The 19,460-nt window shown below is 38.5% G+C and overlaps 1 protein-coding gene across 1 annotated transcript in view; it reads right to left on the bottom strand.

Annotated features, from left to right (window-relative positions):
- LOC150081197 (uncharacterized) overlaps nucleotides 1-19,460 on the bottom strand; it is a 502,723-nt gene that overhangs the window by 167,820 nt on the left and 315,443 nt on the right. The gene's annotated exons all lie outside the window — the stretch shown is intronic.

Below are 19,460 nucleotides of genomic sequence, written 5' to 3'. Positions count from 1 at the left end.
CAAGAATGGAATACAGGGAATGTTTAAACTTTAAAGATGATAAACAAGATTGAGAGAGTAGCTAATGATCAGTGCCAAGAACAGCTCATCCAAGAAATCTTAAAAATGCTTCAATGATGATCAGAGAAGCATGCAGCTATGTTTTAATACAGAATAATCAAGGTCCTAATCCCTTGAAGCTCAATTTCAAAGGGGTGTGTCTATATTATAAAGACTTTAAATATGTGGTTGACAAAACTTAGTAACCAGACACCTTATAGGAGACCCAAATGTTCATTAGGCTGAAAGAGGAGAAAGTAAAATGAATAAAAGACAAAATTTTCACTATTATAAATGATTCCAGAACTAGGAGCTATAAATTTAAATTACATGAAAGAAATTTAGACTGGGCTGTAGGAATGTTTACTTTAGCCAGTAAGTTGTTAACTATTGGAATGTGACCACCATTGGTAGTAGAGTCTAACAGCTTGGAGAGGTTCAAAGATTTGCTGGACATACCTATCCACATGAAGAGGGAATCAAATAGGTAATTTATTTTTTTTTTTTTTTTAGTTTTGGCTAGTGCAAGAAGAATTCCTTGGAACTTCCCTGACCATGTGACTTAATAGAAGTACCAAATCATTCTTCCTAATGTCACACCACTGCTTAAACCACAGATCACAATTCCAAGGAACACTTGAATCTGTAAAGCCATTAAGTAATGACTTTCCCAAACCAGTGAGAAAAACAACAACAAAAAAAACCCAGTTGATGTTCTGTGAAGCTCTACATATTTGTGATATTTCATTGTTGTTGGATGATTATACAGTATATAAGCATCCTAGGCCATACTGTGGTAGTATATTATATCTGCGCAATCCAGTGAAAATGTATGTCTCTTTGCAGGTTTAGAATTTCCAAAAATGAAAAACTGTAATGAATTTTTCAGAAGTGAAAACTCCAGAACTCTGGGACTCCTTTGATACACTATATCATCTTGACTGGCTAGAGCTGTCACAAACTGAAATGAAAATTGAGAGAGTTAGAAAACTGAATAAAATGAAGGTTGCCTAATTATGAATATACAAAATCACCTGGGAAAGACAGAAAATCATCAACCGAATTCCTCTTCTATTTGAAATCAACATCAGTAAAGCAGCAAACAGCAAAAAAAAAAAAAAAGTAAATAACAGCATTAACGTATGTTAATGCTCTTATTTATCTTAGTTTTTTGTTTTTTTTTGCAAGAAATGACCCCCCCCCCGTCCACACACACTCAATTTTCAAAAATGACAGTAACTAATCAACTCTATTTCATTTGATTTTCATTGGCTTTGATATTAACTTCATGGAGTGTATGCAAGTAACAGCATTAAAGCTAATTGAAGAATCAGGAAGTACAAAGATGCTTATGGAATCTTTTTGACAAATATTACAAAGACCAAAACAAAATAAAAAAATAAGGGAAGTTGCTTCAATTTCAAATGCAAATATTTCTGAAATTAAAAAACAGGTACATAATTTGAAATCTCAGCATAGTAGTATAACAGAGAATTAGTTAAGATATTAATTCTTGAGTTTAAAAAAAAACTGCCAAAATGGACTAGAATCAAACAGAAGAAACAGTGGCCTATAAGCAGAGTTAACAAAGAAAACTGTTAATATCTTTCTTCTTCAAATTTGCAAGTTATGATACTCTTGAAAAATTAAAAACTATTTTGTAAATCTAGATATACATTTAACCATAGCATTTAAGAGAGAGAGAGAGAGAGAGAGAGAGAGAGAGAGAGAGAGAGAGAGAGAGAGAGAGAGAATGCTTATACATTTCAGAACATTATGTATCTAGTTGTTGTTCATATGTCAAACTTTGTAAATAATATGTAATAATAATAAAAAACCTGTCTCTTACAGAAACTGGGCACTACACAATTAAAATAGATTTTTCCAAAAGACACTAAAGTTCCTTGAGCTGTGTATGCATCAAGGAAAACATGACTACTTAGCCAGAGTACACAATTTCCTACAATTATTTAGAGATATCCTTTCCTTGATTTTAAGGTTAAAGAGGATACAGGCAGCTTTCGGGAAAGGAAGTCATTAGAAATTAATTTAAAATGATTGCATAATGTGGAAACTTTAGTGGTGCCAAACAAGAAATTCTAACAATGCTTTAATATTTGAGAGTACAGAAAGATCGCATCAAATTATAATAGGAAAGAGAAATATGTGTTCTCCTTGTACTTCTGCATCTACTTTGATGCTTTCAAAGGAGAACATGCATGATGTAGAGTCAGAAACAATGGAGAAAGCTAGCTATAGTAGAGGGTATTTCTAGAGGCAGGTCAAAGTCGTTCAACAACTATTCTGCAATGCATTCATGCCAATTTCACATTTCTCATCATGAAACACTAATTACAAACAGCTACCTCTGGAGGAGAATACAGCTACCATTTGTCAAGTGTTACATTAATTACAAAGTCTATAAAATATTTAAGGGCAAAGGCCTCATGCTACGACATAGAATGACTAACATATAGGTTAGTGCTAACCTATATATTAGTTACAAAGTAAATTTTTGTAAACAACAGCACATGACATCGTTTCTTCGACTAGTTACACTTAAGGTAGCAAAAACTGTTAAGGGCCAAACTAGACAAAAATATACATCAACTTAAAAGTGATTTATGGAAAAATCACATGTGACTTCACTTCGGCACTATGATAGGCACACTACTTTCATTTTGATTTAGTTTTCTCAAAACATAGTAAATTCTAGAGCATCAGAAATAAATACACAGCAAAATTAGTAAATCAGTAGGACTGAAGTAATAGTCAACAAAATAAAATATTATACAATTGAAGAAAAGTTAAAAGATAATCAAAAGAATTAAGAGTGGCAAAACAAAATGCAGCATATTTCGTGGGTGTGAAATTCCAGATGAAAGAAGAAAAATTGTATTCATTCATCGACTCTGTAGAAGATGAAGTAGGCCCCTAAAGAAAGAAAACTAGACTTTGTGAAAACAGTAATGTGAACCAATGCTTATACAAGTGGTTTCTACAGAAGTGTAAGAAGGGGTACTGTTAATGGATAATTTTGAAAGCAGAGGCATTTTAATTTCATAAGCTACTTGATGGAGATGACACACTTAAAACTTCTGAAGTATGGCTTTGGAGATGGGCGGTTTGTCACGGGATATTGCAGTTTATAGTCTTGTAGGCAAATCTGAATTTAGTGACATTACAGCAACAGAAACATTTCCTGAATTTTTGCATAATGTGGTTCAAGACGATGAATTCACAGATGAACAGTTGTACAACTGTGATGAAACAGTGCTGCACTAAACTTCTCCACAACAAGTCACTGGATATTAAGAAGTAACCCAACAAAGCAGGCATGAAAATTAACAAAGAATTACTGTGTTACTTGTGTGCAAACAAGACCTGAACACAACAGCACTAACTGAGCCAAAGGATCAATCCTTTAAGGGCTTGAATAAAGAATTATTCAAGCCTTTAAAGCCTACTATCATGGTGAGCTACTTGCCGGTGTTGTGAACTCAGAAATTCAAGTTATTGTTTGTTATTTGGTTTTTAGGAGCATTAGCAACTAAGGCCATATTGCTCCAGTAATATGCGGTGGTCATTCCCTGACCTTTCCACATCCTCCGTATTTGGTGGTGACGGGATCGAACCCCGGTCTAATCAAGAAGCGTGTTACGCACTGCTGCTCCTTCCCACCTGGCTACGGAGGCGCCTAATTCAAGTTATAGAATTTCTGAAAACATTAACAGTGGAAGACATTGTGTACAATATTCAATAGTGTGGGAGAAAGTAAGCTCAACAGCAACTGAACTGCTGGAAAAAAATGTATTGGAAAAGATGAGATCACTAATAATAACCTTCAATTAGTATCATTCTGAAAATGCTGCAAATTTTCAGAATTGCAGCCACGCCACTGTGAACAGTGGAAAGGGACAAACAGGAGGCCAGTGACATAGGGAGTAACTCAGAATATAATGTGGATGACTTGCATAAGGAAAAAGCATCAGAAATTAACAAAGTTCTCGAAAATATTAATGCGGGGATTGCATGGTTAGAATGTCGGAGTGATTGTGACCATCTCCATTTATTGCATCTGACACTATCAAGAATTATGTACTGGAAAAAAAATGCTGCCATCAGTTCTGGTAAACTAAATTAAATTTGTGTATTATTATAATGTAAAAGAAATGATATAACATAAAATAAACTGTTTTTTAGTCTGTATACTGATAAAACATTAGTAAATGAATTATTTATTTACTAAGTTTATTTATGTTTTATTTTGTTTTAAGTTTTATTTATGTAAAAAAAATAAATAAATAAAAAAAAAGAGGGAGAAAAACAGCAAAATTTTTTTCTGCTATAATGCACATCGCTTATAATGTGGGTATTAATGTTATCACACTTGTGTTATATTGAGGTTGCACTTTTTTTTGTACCTATATTAACACACTAAGCATTTTTCGGAAATGGAAAAATGGAATAGCAGATATCTAACAAACAATGAACGGGAGTTAAAAATGATTTTAAACAACTGAATGAAGGAGAAATTGCTGCAGTTGAAAGTGAACAAAATACATGAATGATGACATGATTTATTTAATTACATTAAAAGTAGCAGCAAAAGAGGCAACCAAACCTTTAGCTATAATAGTAAAAGCAGCTTTGAATCCAGGAGAAGTTGCTGCAAATTGAAGATATGCGAATGTTCTCCTTTTCATAAGAGGATGAAACAAGTAACAAATAAGGAGAAATTTGACTTTTTTTCCAGAAGAAAATAATGGAGTCAATCGTAAATAAAGCAATGCAAGGTCATTTTGAGTGGAGTTATAAAGCAATCAGAGCACCGATTTGTTAAAGAGACTGAAAAATGGCATGGGTGTCCAATCTGATTAGCTATTATGAGGTTGTCCTAAAGGAACTAGATGAAAATAATAATTCTGACATCATATACTTTTTCAGTAAATAAAGATACTTTTCCACACTAATGACTGCATGAAAAGTAAAGAATAAATTAGAGAAATTTAGATTAGGGTTGAGTCAACAATATGGATAAGAGATAAATAAACTAATAATAGGAGACAGTGAAATATTAAATGGTGCCTGCTCTTCATGGTCCAATGTTATGAGAGGGACAGCAGAGGGTTTCAGATTAGCTGGGGGAACAAAAGGACATTATTACCAACAAAGACTGGGGTTATGTAAATTGCAATGTAAGGAAACTAAACATCTGCATGGTAATATAACTGAAAGTATAAAACTTAGAGAGTTAAGAAAACTAAAAAATGCTGAGGGCATTTTTACTCTCTCAGATGATTGGTTTGGTTTAAAATTTTAGTGGCGCATTAGCAGCAGTGGCTATTATGTGCCAAGAAAAAGGTAAAAATAGATTCTGGTATCTTTAAAGGAGTTAACCTGGTCAAAAGATTAGGTGTAAGTTTAAAAGGTGTTATATATTCTAAAAACATATAAGGCTTATTTTATATATATGCTTATAAATTAGTAAGCTGTAAAAAATTAAAGAGCAGACACCTTGTCATTGTCGGATAAAATCTGACTGAGTGTATAAGGTTCAGCCAGATGGTTAAAAGCGGTAAAGTGCATTTTATTAAAATCTGGGCACTCGATTAAAATATGTTTCAGGGATAAAACTGTATCACAGGACTCACATAGGAGGGTCATCAGGCCTCAGCAAGAAAGAATGTGTCAGATGACCATGTCCTATGCGGGTCCGTGCTAGAACAACTTCCTCCTTACGATTTCTGTGCAGTCTTGACTGCCATGGTTCAATTACAGGCTTAATCTGATGTAATTTATTTGTTGTCTGTCTATTCCATGTATCTTGCCCAAGGTATGAATTGTTTTGTGTATTACTTGCCTGTAGTCTGTATAGGGGACTCACAGGCAACAATTATTATAAGGAATTGCTGATTTGGCTGCAATGTCAGCCAAATGATTTCCCCTAATCCCAATGTGGCTGGGAATCCAGCAGAAGCGGATATCATATTCACGTTCATGGAGAGAGAGTGAATCTTCTGCTGAACTTGAGACAGAACTGGGTGAGGATTATATCTGACAGATAATGAAGCCTGTAAGGCGCTCAAAGCATCCGAATATAAAAACCATTGGTGTTGGCATTTACTAATATGATCCAAGGCTAATTGTATAGCACACAGCTCTACAGTGAATATGCTGCATTCAGGGAGAATCTGCTCTGATATAGTGGTGTCTGCAAAGACAGCAAGCAGCATATCCTACATTGAATTCTGACTTCGAGCAGTCTGTGTAAACTGGCGCGAACTCAGAATGTTCAGCTCTGTGGGCTGAAAAAAGCTGTAGGAAGACAGACGGAGTGTCCGACTTTCCCCAGATTTTAAGGGGAAAGTTGCATGTTGGAACGGGAGCATGCCAGGGTGGAAGGGGCTGATTTGGTGTTTGGTCAAGTTGTTTGAGTAGTGCTTGGACACGAATACCAAAAGGTTGATTGGCAGTATGATGGGCATTGATTTCAGTTTTAAAGCATATTGAAGAGACAACTGCTTATGTTGAAGCGATAATGGTGGTTCATTTGCTTCAACATATAGGCTCTGGACAGGAGATATTCGATACGTCCCAGTAGCGATACAGATAGCCTGATGATGGATAGGGTCCAGCCATCGGAGTACACTGTCTCTGGCTGAATTGTACAATTCGGACCCATAATCTAATCTCGATCGCACAGTAGATGTGTAGTAGGATGCAACGGTCTGCACCTCTACGAAGAGGACAAAGAGCGAAGAATATTAAGACCTCTCGTGCACTTGATACAAAGTTGACAGATGTGATCTAGAAAGGTCAGCTTTTTATCAAATACGAGTCCCAAGAATTTTGTATCTGACACTACTGGAATAGCATCTTGTCCAAGCTTTAATTCAGGTTCAGGATGCTGTGCTAATGGACTCAGGTTCTCACAGGATGCTGTGAGAACCTGAGTCCATTAGCAAGTGCCCAGGAATTAAGGCAATTAATACAACATGAGGGTTGTCTTTCAATAACCCTCATGTTGTGTGACTGACAAAATATGCTAACATCATCAACATAGAGGATGCTGTTTACAGTTGGAGGAAGTGATTCTGTGATGGAATTTACTTTGATGGCAAAAAAGTGTAACACTTATATAGATGAGAGAGCAAGGATCCTACATGAACTTGGAAGGATAGCCTGGCTAGAAAGTTTTTAATAAAAAAGGGGAGATGTCCTTTAAGACCAAGGTCATGCTGTTGTTATTGTTGTTATTATTTATGAGCATTAGCAACTAAGGCCATATTGCTGCTGACGACAGTCTGCTGACGAGGCTACTAGAGACGGTCGTGTTCAAAGCCGCTAAGTGGATTTTTCTTATTTATTGATTTGAAATTATTGTTTTTCTAAAACTTTTGATTTAAATTTAGTAGTATAACATTATTTTGTGATTTTCTGATTAATTTGGTGTATTTATTCTTTACTCGGCCTTGTAATTGCATAAAAGTATCGGTAAAGGTTTCCACGTGTTTCAACTCTGCTACCGTTCGTAAATTTCCCGCCATTGTGATACGATAGTTATATACCGTACTAGATAGCATTATTTGAACTTCGTTAGCAGTTAAATTGTACGTTTAAATAAATACATATAACGACTTAGATTACAAATGTAATATAATTAATTAAATTTAACATAATTAATAACATAACATAATTAATTAATAAATTAATAGAATCATGACTCAGACCAGAGCGGCAAAGCAAAAGGCAGAATGCGCTGGTCCCGAAGGAACTAGTAGTTGTTGGTGACTCTATTGTCAGGGAAACGGGGAACATGCTTTGTAAAAAAGATAGGTGGAACAGGACCAGGGTATGTCTGCCAGGGGCAAAGGTTGATGACGTTGTAGAGCGAATATCATCTTTTAAGGGCACAAAAGGTGATATAGTTGTACACGTTGGCACTAATAATATTAAGAGTAGGAGACCGGCAGAATTACTTAACAAGTACAGGTCACTGTTGAACAAAAGCCGAGAATTAGGGTTGAATTTGAAAGTGTCCGCAATTTTGCCCAGACACAATAGGAGGGAGTATATGATGAGAGCCTTGTCGATCAATTCGGCCCTGGAAAGATTGTGCAAGGCTCAAGGGGTGAAATTTTTTTCACCCTGGACTGTACTTGTTAACAGGAGAGATTGCTTCTACAGGGATGGGATACACTTAAATAGAAAGGGTGCAAGAATATTTGCTGATGCTATTGAGGCAGTATTAGGTGGGTCGGAAAACTGCTAGCTTGGGGGGAGACAAAAACCAATAGATTGACAGTAGCCACTGGCAGAGGCGAAAGAGATTCTTGCACTGCTTCTATTAGAATGAGCAGAAGCCTGGAAAACAAGATGCATGGTATTTCAGAGACTGCTGGGAGCCATTGCGGTACAAGTAAACACATGGGTTGTGTTAGGGTAGCTAAGAATAGAAACAAGCAGGTATACTTGCGTGTACACCAATGATAGGAGTTTAGTAAATAAATTTGATGAATTTGAGGTATTGCTCAAAACATCAAAGGCAGATATTGTTGGGATATCAGAGACGTGGTGTCACACAGATATAAGGGATGCAGAACTGCAATTTGGGGAGTACAACGTCTACAGAAAGGATAGACAGGATAGGAAGGGGGGAGGGGTTATGCTATTAGTTAAAAAACACATAAAAACCAAGGAAGTGAAGCCAGTCGACATCGCTGGACAGTGCAGTGTTGAGTCAGTTTGGTGTGACATAAGCATTGAGAGATCAAAATTGCGAGTAGGAGTGTGCTATAGGCCTAATGACTCTGATGAGTATAATAAGGAACTGTACAGGGAAATAGAGTGGGCCAGTAAATCAGAGAGTCTTATAATGGGAGATTTTAATTTCCCAGATATTGACTGGAATTTGGGGGCTGGTTACTCACACACTAGCAGGGCTTTTGTGGATTTATTGGATGATTGTTTTCTACATCAGCATGTTCGGGAGGCAACTAGAGGGAGTAATACTCTTGATTTGATTATCAGCAGTGATTCTTCATGCATTAAGAATCTGCAGATAAACGAACCACTAGGTGGCAGTGATCACAGTGTGCTGAAGTGGGATTTACTCAAAGAGGTAACTACCATTAGGGGTAAAGGGAAGGGTTATTGCTTCCGTAAAGGCGACTACGATGGACTGAGACAGTATTTAAATTCTATACAGTGGGACCACTGATGATGTTACCAACAGCAAATTCAAAATGGGAAGCATTCAAAGAACTTATCTTGGAAGCTACTAGGCTTTACATACCAACTAAGAAATATTGTTCAAGGTTTAGGCCAAAGTGGATGTCAGATGAACTAATGAGGCATATGGCAGAGAAGAAAAATGCATGGGATACTTACAAATTAACACATGACACAGAAGCCTATGATAGATACAAGTTGATATGCAACCAAGTTACAAAGGAGGTTAGGCAGGCAAAGGCAGATTACGAGAAATCCTTGGCAAGGGATGCAAAGAAAAACAGCAAAGAGTTCTTTACTTATGTTAACTCTAGAAGGAAGGGGATGAATCAGATTGGTCCACTTGATATTGATGGGTCAACTGTTGATGATCCTGCTCAGGTAGCTAACAAACTAAATGAATATTTTGCATCGACATTCACACATGAGGAGTTATTCAGCGAGGGGAATGCCAGAGGTGTATTCAACTCTAGCAGTAAGCTACAGAATCTTGAAATAACTGGGAGTAAAGTGGAGGAGAAACTGTTGAAGATAAACACAAGAAAGGCACCCGGGGTGGATGGGATCTATCCAGTTATATTAAAGGAGGCAGCAAAGGAAGTAAGCAAACCCTAAGCCATAATTATGAGAGCTTCCTTGGACTCAGGGGAGGTACCCACAGACTGGAAATGTGCAAATGTGACCCCAATTCACAAAGGAGGATCAAAGGCTGACACAAGTAATTATAGACCTGTGAGCTTAACTTCTGTTCCAGGAAAATTAATGGAGGCACTGGTTAAAGAAGCACTGCAGGATCATTTAGACAAGACTTCAGTTATAGCTCAGACACAGCATGGTTTTGTTAAGGGGAAGTCTTGCCTGACCAACTTGACTGGATATTATGATGCAGTCACAAAAGAACTGGATGCAGGGAATAACTTTGATATTATATACTTGGATCTTAGAAAGGCTTTTGATACTGTTGCACATGGAAGACTGCTACACAAATTGGAGCAGTGTGACATTGGAGGCAAATTGCTGCTATGGATAAAGGGGTGGTTGAGGGGGAGAAGACAGAGAGTGGTAATCAATGGACCTGCTCATCGTGGACTAATGTTATTAGTGGAGTCCCTCAGGGCTCAGTGTTGGATCCATTATTTGTTTTTTGTATTTATAAATGATATTGATGATGGTATATCAAGCTTAATATCCAAGTTTGCAGATGATACAAAGGTTGGCAGGGTTGTCAAGGACACTACTGACACTATGCTGCTGCAACAGGATCTGGAAAGGTTGAGCAGATGGGCTGAGAGGTGGCAAATGAAGTTTAACATTGACAAATGTAAAGTACTACATATGGGAAACAGCAACCCCAGAGCAACGTATCAACTCTGTGGTACTACACGGACAGTGGTAGAGAATGAAAGGGACTTGGGGGTGGTTGTGCAGGCAGATATGAAGTTCTCTGAGCAGTGCAGACGGGCTGCAAGAGTAGCTCATGGAGTATTGTCAATGATATACAGGAATTTTTCCAGCAGGGATAAGGAGGTGATTATTCCATTGTATAAGGAAATGGTCAGGCACACCTAGAGTACTGTATACAGGTCTGGAGGCCTCATTTCAAGAAGGATGTAGAGCTGCTGGAACAAGTACAGAGAAGGGCAACAAGATTAGTGAATGGAACAAAGGGGTGCTCTTACGAAGAAAGGCTTAAGTTTTGCAAATTACAGTGTCTGGAGACTAGGCACCAGCGAGGTGATCTGATAGAGGTGTATAAAGCCTTGAATGGTTTAAGCATGCTCAATGCTGATGGGATTCTTCCTCTAGCTCAGAAAAATCACCTGAGAGGGCATAAATTCAAATTGAGGAAAGACAGATGTAGGATAGACGTGAGGAAATTTGCCTTTAGCCAGCGGGTGGTTGGTTGGTGGAACAGACTTCCATCCCTTGTGGTGGAGGTTGATAGCCTAAATAAGTTTAAGGCTCAGCTGGACAGGTATTTGGAACGAACAGAGGGGTGAAGTGGGTTTTTTTTTTTTTTTTTTTTTTGGCTGATGTTGCATAAGCTTGCTTTCTTGCATCAAATGCCTCTACTAATGCTAATTACTCTGGGGATATGCGGTGGTCCCTGACCTTTCCGCATCTGTTACTTGGTTTTTAGGAGCATTAGCAACTAAGGCCATATTGCTCCGAGGATATGCGGTGGTCATTCCCTGACCTTTCCGCATCCTCCGTATTTGTTGGCTCTTGGACACGAACCCCGGTCTAATCAAGAAGCATGTGCTACGCACTGCTGCTCCTGCTCAACTGGCTACGGAGGCGCCCCAAGGTCATGCAAATCTTTTAAGATGTCAAATCTCCAAGTTTTGTCATATACTTTCCTCCATGTAAAAGAACACTGACACCAAATGTTCACGTTTTAGGAAAGCATCACGGATGGATGGATGTTTCCAGTCTAATAAGATGGTCCAGAGTGGACTGTTTCTGCGGAAGTAGCACTGAACGTTGGAGAGAATGGTTAACAAAGATTAACCATTCTCTCCATGATTTTGTACAGACAGCTAGTCAGAGCGATAGGATGATAATTAGTAGGGATTTTTGGATCCTTTCCTGGCTTCACAAAGGCAAGAACGATTACCATGCGCCAGGCATCTGGAAACTGCTCTCTCAGATGACGAGAGAGAGAGTTTCCTCTAGCAGCTTGAAAAGGGTAATGAATCCAGGACCCAAAAATGAAATCTGGCATTGATACCTGCTAACAGTTTAATTCTGGAGTAAACCAAAATCTTTACTTTCTGTTCTTACCCACAAAAAAAAAAAAAAAAAAAAAATCATACATCAAGACAAAGCGTAATATCTGGCATAGTAATGTGATAAGCTGTAACAAGAGAGGGGGGGGGGGGTGCATTGACTCTCTCTTTACAAGTGCCAGCTGTAAATTACAAACTCCTGAAAAGATCAGTGCCTTGTATTTTATTTACTTAATTGTGATATTACATTGTACTTTATAAGTAGCTTTATAGTTCTAGTTATGCTGATTTTTATTTTTAATTTAAATAGAGTTTTTGTAAGTTACTACTTAATATACATAAAACCGTTGTTTCGTTCGAACTTTGCAGCCATCGTTTTAGCATAGAGTGAGTGGTAGGGAATTCAAATTTAAATTGAGGTAAATGGGTAGCTCTAACATAAAACTGGATAGTGAAATACGAATAACTGCATTTAGGAAACTATTAGATAGTGTAGTATTGATAATTAATTATATTTATTATTCTTATTAATTTTCATTGTTCATTTTAATATCATTCCCCAGACTAGAGCAGAAAAGCAATGGGAACAAAGTAGCAGGAGTGCTGTGACATGGGGGAGAACCGAGGAGGAGATTCTACAATGCATCGCAACTTAAAAAAAAAAAAAAAAAAAAAGTGCAACTTGTGAAATGTTTGCAGAACTCTCTGGAACAGGAGATGATCTAGTCAAGGAGGATGACAGAGTATCAAAAAATATGCCAACCCAGCATTCTGATGGGCACTTATAAGAGGTTTGTAGAGTCAGGTAGATGCACTTGAGGGTATTAAAATGGGGGACCCATCAAGCTCTCAGCTGCCCAACTCAAAGCCAGCACTCAATCTTGTGCATCACGCAACATGGCAGCAAAAGGTAGAATGTGCTGGTCCAGAGGAGTTAGTTATTGTCGGTGGCTATTGTCAGGGAAACAGGTAATATATTGTGTAAAAAGGATAGGTGGAATAGGCCCAGTATGCTCTGGCAGATCGAAGATGGATCTAATTTTCCATCGTTCGATGGTAATATAATCAATAAAGAATTATGGATGGCATTTTTAGATATAAAGAAAGTGTTTGATGCTGTAAAGAGAGAAAAAGTGTGGGAGATTTGGAGAAACTTGGGGATAGAGGAACCCTTGCTCTATCCCCAAGTGCAACAGATCTTGTGGAGAGAATTGAGAATATGTGCACCAATACAATGAGCAAAGTAAGAACAGTGATGGGATTGAAGAGCTTCAAAATAACATCAGGTTTGAGGCAAGGAGGCGTCCTGTCACCACTACTATCCATAGCTGTCATGAATAATGTGCAATGTAGAGTGGTGGAACTACTTGGATAGGACCAAATGAAAGTCATGCTCTTTGCAGATGACCTCTGCATATGGGGAGAGAACAGGGAACAATGGCAACAGCAAGTTGATATATGGGCTAGTATGGCCAATGAATTTTGACTAGTTTTCAGTCGGGAGAATAGTGAAGTAATGGTTCTAAAGAGGAGTGGTGAGTTTGACGGATACATTACAATGGAAGGAAAAGAGCTAAAAATGGTTAACAACTTCAAGTATCTAGGAAGCACCATTACAGAGACTGGAGTGATAGAAGAAGAAATAAGTAGAAGGATACAATCTGGAGGGAATTTCTATAGGCAGACAAGAGATCTGGAACAGGAACATACCACTGAAGTGTAAGAAGGCTATATATCATGCCTATTATGTACCAATTCTGTGCAATAGAAACTTCTACTACAAGGGAAAAAGGATGAAACTAGAATTCAGGGGAAACAAATGAGATTTGTGAGGAGTATAGCTGGAAAGACAAGAAGCAACAAAATCAGAAATGATGTGAATTGGGAGAGAATTCAGGTTGAAAAACTCCAGAATAGGATTGAAATGGTTTGGACATGTCAGGAGGATGAGCAAGAAGTGTTTGCCAAGAAGAATGCTTGATATACAATTAAGGGACAAAAGACCAAGAATGAGATGACAAGAGATAAATACCAATGTCATTAGGAGAGGAGGAAACTGGAGTGAAATACAGGGCATGGTGGCGAGGCTTCATATGTTGACCCGTGGAATAGCGGAACGATGAGGACCAGGGTATGTCTGCCAGGGACAAAATTGTTAATGATGTTAAAGAGTAGATAATTTTTAAGGGCACAAAGGGTAATATTGTTGTACATTTTGGCACTAATGACATTAACAATAGATCTGCAGATTTACTTAAGAACAGGTCAATGCTGAAAAAAAGTTGTAAGTTAGGATTAAATTCAAAAGTGTCTGCAATTCTGCCCAGACATGATAGGAGAGAGTATATGATGAGAGCCTTGTCACTCAATTGGCACTGGAGAGATTGTGGGGTAGAATCTCTCCCCATGTGCTCATGGGGTAGAATTTTTCACAGCTCGGTCTGTGCTTGTTAACAGGAGAGACTGCTTCTACAGGGATTGGATACACATAAATAGAAGGGGTGAGAGAATATTTGCTGATGCTATTGAGGCAGTATTAGGTATGTCAGAAAACTGCTAGCTTGGAGGGGATTCACAGACTAAAAGATTAGTAGTAGCCCCAGGAAGAGGTGAAAATGATTCCTGCTTCTACTGGAATGAGCAGCAGCCCAGAAAGCAAGTTGCTAAGGATTTCAGGGACTGGTAGGAGTCATCATGAATCAAATAAATACATGGGCTTGTATTAGGGTAACAAAGAATAAGAATAGGTGCATGTATTTTATTTTTTATTTTATTTTTTTTTATGAAAACCCCAAACACGAGAGGTATTAGAACCTATAGTACTTAGTACCGTGCTTGGGTTGGAGGTTGAGAGAAGGTATTTGTTGACATTAGACTTGAACTTCTGTAGACTGTAATTTTCAGGAAACACATATGAAGGAAGGTCGTTCAGAAAATGAAGTTGAATGAATGAATAAACGAGGAAGATGAAAAGTTGGGTCTGTGAGTTTGTAGTTGGACAGTAAATGGATGTTGGCTAGTGGCGGCACGTGTTCGGAATGTTTATAAAGAAAGAGCAGAAATTATAGAAGCCAATTCAGAAGAACAGTGCCCATGAAAGTATCTGTAGAAAAGGTATGCAGCAGAAACAGTGCATCTATGAGGCAGCGAATGGAGAGACTCTGTTAGAGATGAGTTATTAATTAAACTAACTTCTGAATGGAATCTAGAAGCCTGAGTGAGGTTTTGGGGGTCTGCCCCAGAGGTGGGAACAATATTCCATGGTAGGGTGAATTTGCGATTTGTACAGAGTGAACAGCTGTTTGGAAGAAAAGTAACGCAGAGAGCGAAAGAGAAACCAAAATTTTTTTAGATGCAGAGGAAACAATATTTGTAATGTGCTTGTGCCAAGAGAGATTAGAAGTCAGGGTAATCCCCAAGAGAGATATCATTTTGCCTAGAAATTGGAGTGTCACCAAAGATAAGCATAGGAGCAGAAGAATCCTTTTTGTGAGATATAAGACAACACTGAGTTTTAGAAGGATTGAAATCAACTAAGTTTTCTTTGCCCCACTGGAGAATTACCTGGAGATCGGTATTTAAGGAATTTGTAGCAGATATTTGAGATGTTGAAGCTGATTGAGCAGGACAAGCTTTCTCAAAATGGAAAGTGGAATGCAATGTGCTATCATCGGCAAAACAATGGATAGGATTTCCAGTCAATGGAAGAAGGTCATTAATATACAAGAGGAAAAGAGTGGGGGAAAGAACTGAACCTTGGGGGGACACCAGCATTAGTGGAGAAGTTAGAAGACAGAGAACCATCTACCATCATCCTCAGCGAGCAATCAGAGAGAAAACTGGATAACCAATTACAAAAAAACAGTTGGCAAACCATAAAATGGAAGCTTGTTTAGAAGACCTTTATGCCAAACACGATCGAAAGCCTTTGAGATGTAAAAGAGCAACAGCTTGTGTTTCACCAAACTATTCCATTGAATATCCATCAACGGGTAACATAAGCCAGAATATCACTGACGGAATCCATACTGGTGATGGTTGATCAGACAGAAGATTTCTCCATTACTTTAGAAAGAGTAGAAGTAATTGCAATGGGATGGGCTGGATATGGCCAAATTTCCAAGCAGAAGGAAAAACACCTTTGGAATAAGAAAGTGAAAAAAGGCGGCAAAGAACAGTAGTAAGTTCAGGAGTGCAGGTTTTGAGAACAAGTGGAGAAAACCATCAGGATCTGGAGCTTTCTGATCATCAAGATTTATCAAAATCCTTCTGACATCCTTTTGACAGAAGACCACAAGAGGCATTGAATGGAGCGTGTTGTGAATGGTGAGAGGTGTTTTACTAAGATCATTAATACATGAGTTAGAAGAAAAATGGGATTTTAGCAGGTCAGCTTTATCCTTGGCCGAAGTGACAACAGAACCACCTGGTGTTGATAGAGGTGGGAGCAGAGATGGGCAAAAGTTGCGGCCAATAGCTTTGGCCAGAGACCAGAATGCTCAGCTACCGTTAGGGCAAGAAGCAAGTTTTCTACTCTTATCCTGTTCAAAATCTAGTTTGGTCTTATTAATAACTGCTTTACAATTGTTGCGAGCTTTGGTGTAGGCAGAAAATGAACCCGAAGAAATGGAAACAAGCCAATTATGATATGCAATGTTCTGCTCTTGAACAGCATTAGTACATTTATGGGAAAACCAAGGTTTAGATAAAGGGTGAGATTTCAAAGTGGAATAAAGGATCCCATTCCTACAAGAATAATTTCACTGACATGATCTGAGAAAATGTTGACATCAGAAGTTTTGAAACAGTAATCCGACCAAGGAAAAGAAGAAAAGAAATCTCGCAGGTCATTCCATTTTGAATTGTTGTAATGCCAAACAATACGAGGTTGGGATTAGCCATGAGATAAAAGCTCCATGGAGAAGAGACAATCACCAAGTTGTGATCTGAGATGCCTAAAGGACCACTCACTTCGACCGTGTACTTAGAATGGTTGTGTGAGAAAAAGATCAAGCATGTTGGCTTATTGTTAGGATTGCCCAGTATCCTTGTAGGTAAATGAGTTAGTTATTTAGTTATTTGGTTTTAGGAGCATTAGCAACTAAGGCCATATTGCTCTGGGGATATGCAGTGGTCATTTCCTGACCTTTCCACATCCTCCATATTTGGTGGTGACGGGCTCAAACCCCGGTCTAATCAAGAAGCATGTGCTACGCACTGCTGCTCCTTCCCACCTGGCTACGGAGGCGCCTGTAGGTAAATGAACAATCTGTGCAAGGTCATTAGTAATTGCAAAAGCCTCAGCATCTCGACTAGATGGGTCTGTGTGACTAGTTGTTTGTTGTTTGGTTTTTAGGAGCATTAGCAGCTAAGGCCATATTGCTCCAGGGGGATATGCGATATAGTCATTCCCCGACCTTTCCGCATCCTCCGTGTTTGGTGAGCACAGGCTTGAACCCTGGTCTAATCAAGAAGCGTGTGCTACGCACTGCTACAGAGGCACCAGTGTGTGACTAGAAAATGCAAGCCAGCTGGAGCTGTGAACATTAAAATCACCAAGGAAAATTACTTCACTGTTAGGAAAGTTGGACTGGAGAAAGTCAAGTTGCAAAGAGAGGAAGTCAAAGAGCTCCAAGTGATTAGTGGAGTTGGGAGAACGGTAGAGACGACAGATTAATTTGACAGAGAAGTTATTTGATAGAGAAGATTAATTAAGCCAGAGAAGATCGAAAAGAGGAGATTCGAAATTACCAAGTCTCTGACAGGGAATATCGGAATGGACATAGGCACAAGTACCACCTTTGAGGTGAAAGGAATCATACAGCGAATAATTTGGGCAACTGAGATGAGCAGTAGTTGAATCAACCAATAACTGAGATTTTGTCAGAAAAAGTACACGGGGTTTGTCAGACTGCAAGTGGAAATGGACAACATTGAGATTAGAATTGAGACTACGTATATTTGTGAAATGAATTAGAAAGTGTTTGAGAGGGGTGCCTCTGTAGCCAGGTGGGCAGGAGCAGCAGTGCATAGCACACGCTTCTTGAATAGTTTCTTGAATAGCTTCTTGAATTAAGGGAGCACACGCTCCCCTAATCAGTGTTACTGTTATACTTCAGATGGGAAAGGCAGTTGACTTAAGCGTGTTTGACAAAGGGCAAATTGTAACGGCCAGATGACTGGGTTAGAGCATATCTGAAACGACACGGCTGGTGGGATGATCACGGTCAGATGTGGTTAGCACCTACCGAAAGTGGTCGGAGGGAAAAACCCACGAACCGCCAGTAAGGTGTTGGACGACCATGGCTCATCAATGCTTAAGGTGAGTGAATGCTCTCCCAGATGGTACGTGGCAACAGAAGGACAACTATGGAGCAACTCTCCGATATACTTGCATGTACACATGCTAGAAGTATAGTAAATAAATTTGATGAATTTGAAGTGCTGGTCAAGACATCAAAGGTGGATAATGTTGGGATATCAGAGATATGGTGTCATACAGATATTAGGAATGCAGAATTGAAATTTATGGAGTACAATGTGTACAGAAAGGATGGACATGATAGGAAAGGAGGAGGGATTATGCTGTTAATAAAGAAAAACAAAATCTAAAAAGTGCATCCAGTTGACAAAGATGGACAGTGCAATGTTGAGTCAGTTTGGTTTAACATAAGCACTGGGAAAGCAGAAATGAGTAGGAGCATGTTATAGACCAAATGACTAATGAAAACAATTAACAATTGTACAGAAAAACAGAATGGGCTAGTAAATCAGAATCTGTTATAATGAGGGATTTTAACTTCCCAGATACTGACTGGAACATGTAGGATGGTCACTTGCACACTAGCAAGACTTTTGTGGATTTATTAGATGAATGTTTTTTGCAGCAGAATGTTCCAGAGGCAACCAGAGAGGATACTACTCTTGATCTGGTTATCAGCAGTGATTATTTGCAGATAAAGGAACCATTAGGTGGTTCCTAATGGTTCCTTTATCTGCAATGCACTGATGTGGGATTTACTTAAAGATCTTAAGATAGACTTTAAAGATATTTACTTAAAGGGGGAACAGATTCAAATTGAGGAAAGACTGTTGTAGAATAAATGTGTGAAAATTTGCCTTTAGCCAGTGAATAGTTGATTGGTGGAATAGGCTTCCATCTTTTGTTGTGGAAGTTGATAGCCAAAATAAATTTAAGGCTGAGCTGGACGGCCATTGGAATGAATGGAGGGCTGAAATGGGAAGTTTTTTTTTTTTTTTTTTTGCTGATGCCGCATAAGCTTGCTTTCTTGCATCGTATGCCTCTGCTAATGCAATTACCATCAGGGGTAAAGGGAAGGGTTTTTGCTTCTGTAAAGGTGACTACAGTGGGACCAACTGATGATGTCACCAACAGCACATTCTAAGTGGATAGCATTCAAGGAACTAATCGTAAACAGGGTGCTTAATGATTTTGTA

This window comes from Mastigoproctus giganteus, chromosome 8 (assembly GCF_048544385.1).
Source record: "Mastigoproctus giganteus isolate SK-2022 chromosome 8, ASM4854438v1, whole genome shotgun sequence".
NCBI lineage: Eukaryota > Metazoa > Arthropoda > Arachnida > Uropygi > Thelyphonidae > Mastigoproctus > Mastigoproctus giganteus.
The sequence above is the reverse complement of the archived record's forward strand: the minus strand, read 5'-3'. Positions and strand labels throughout refer to the sequence as shown.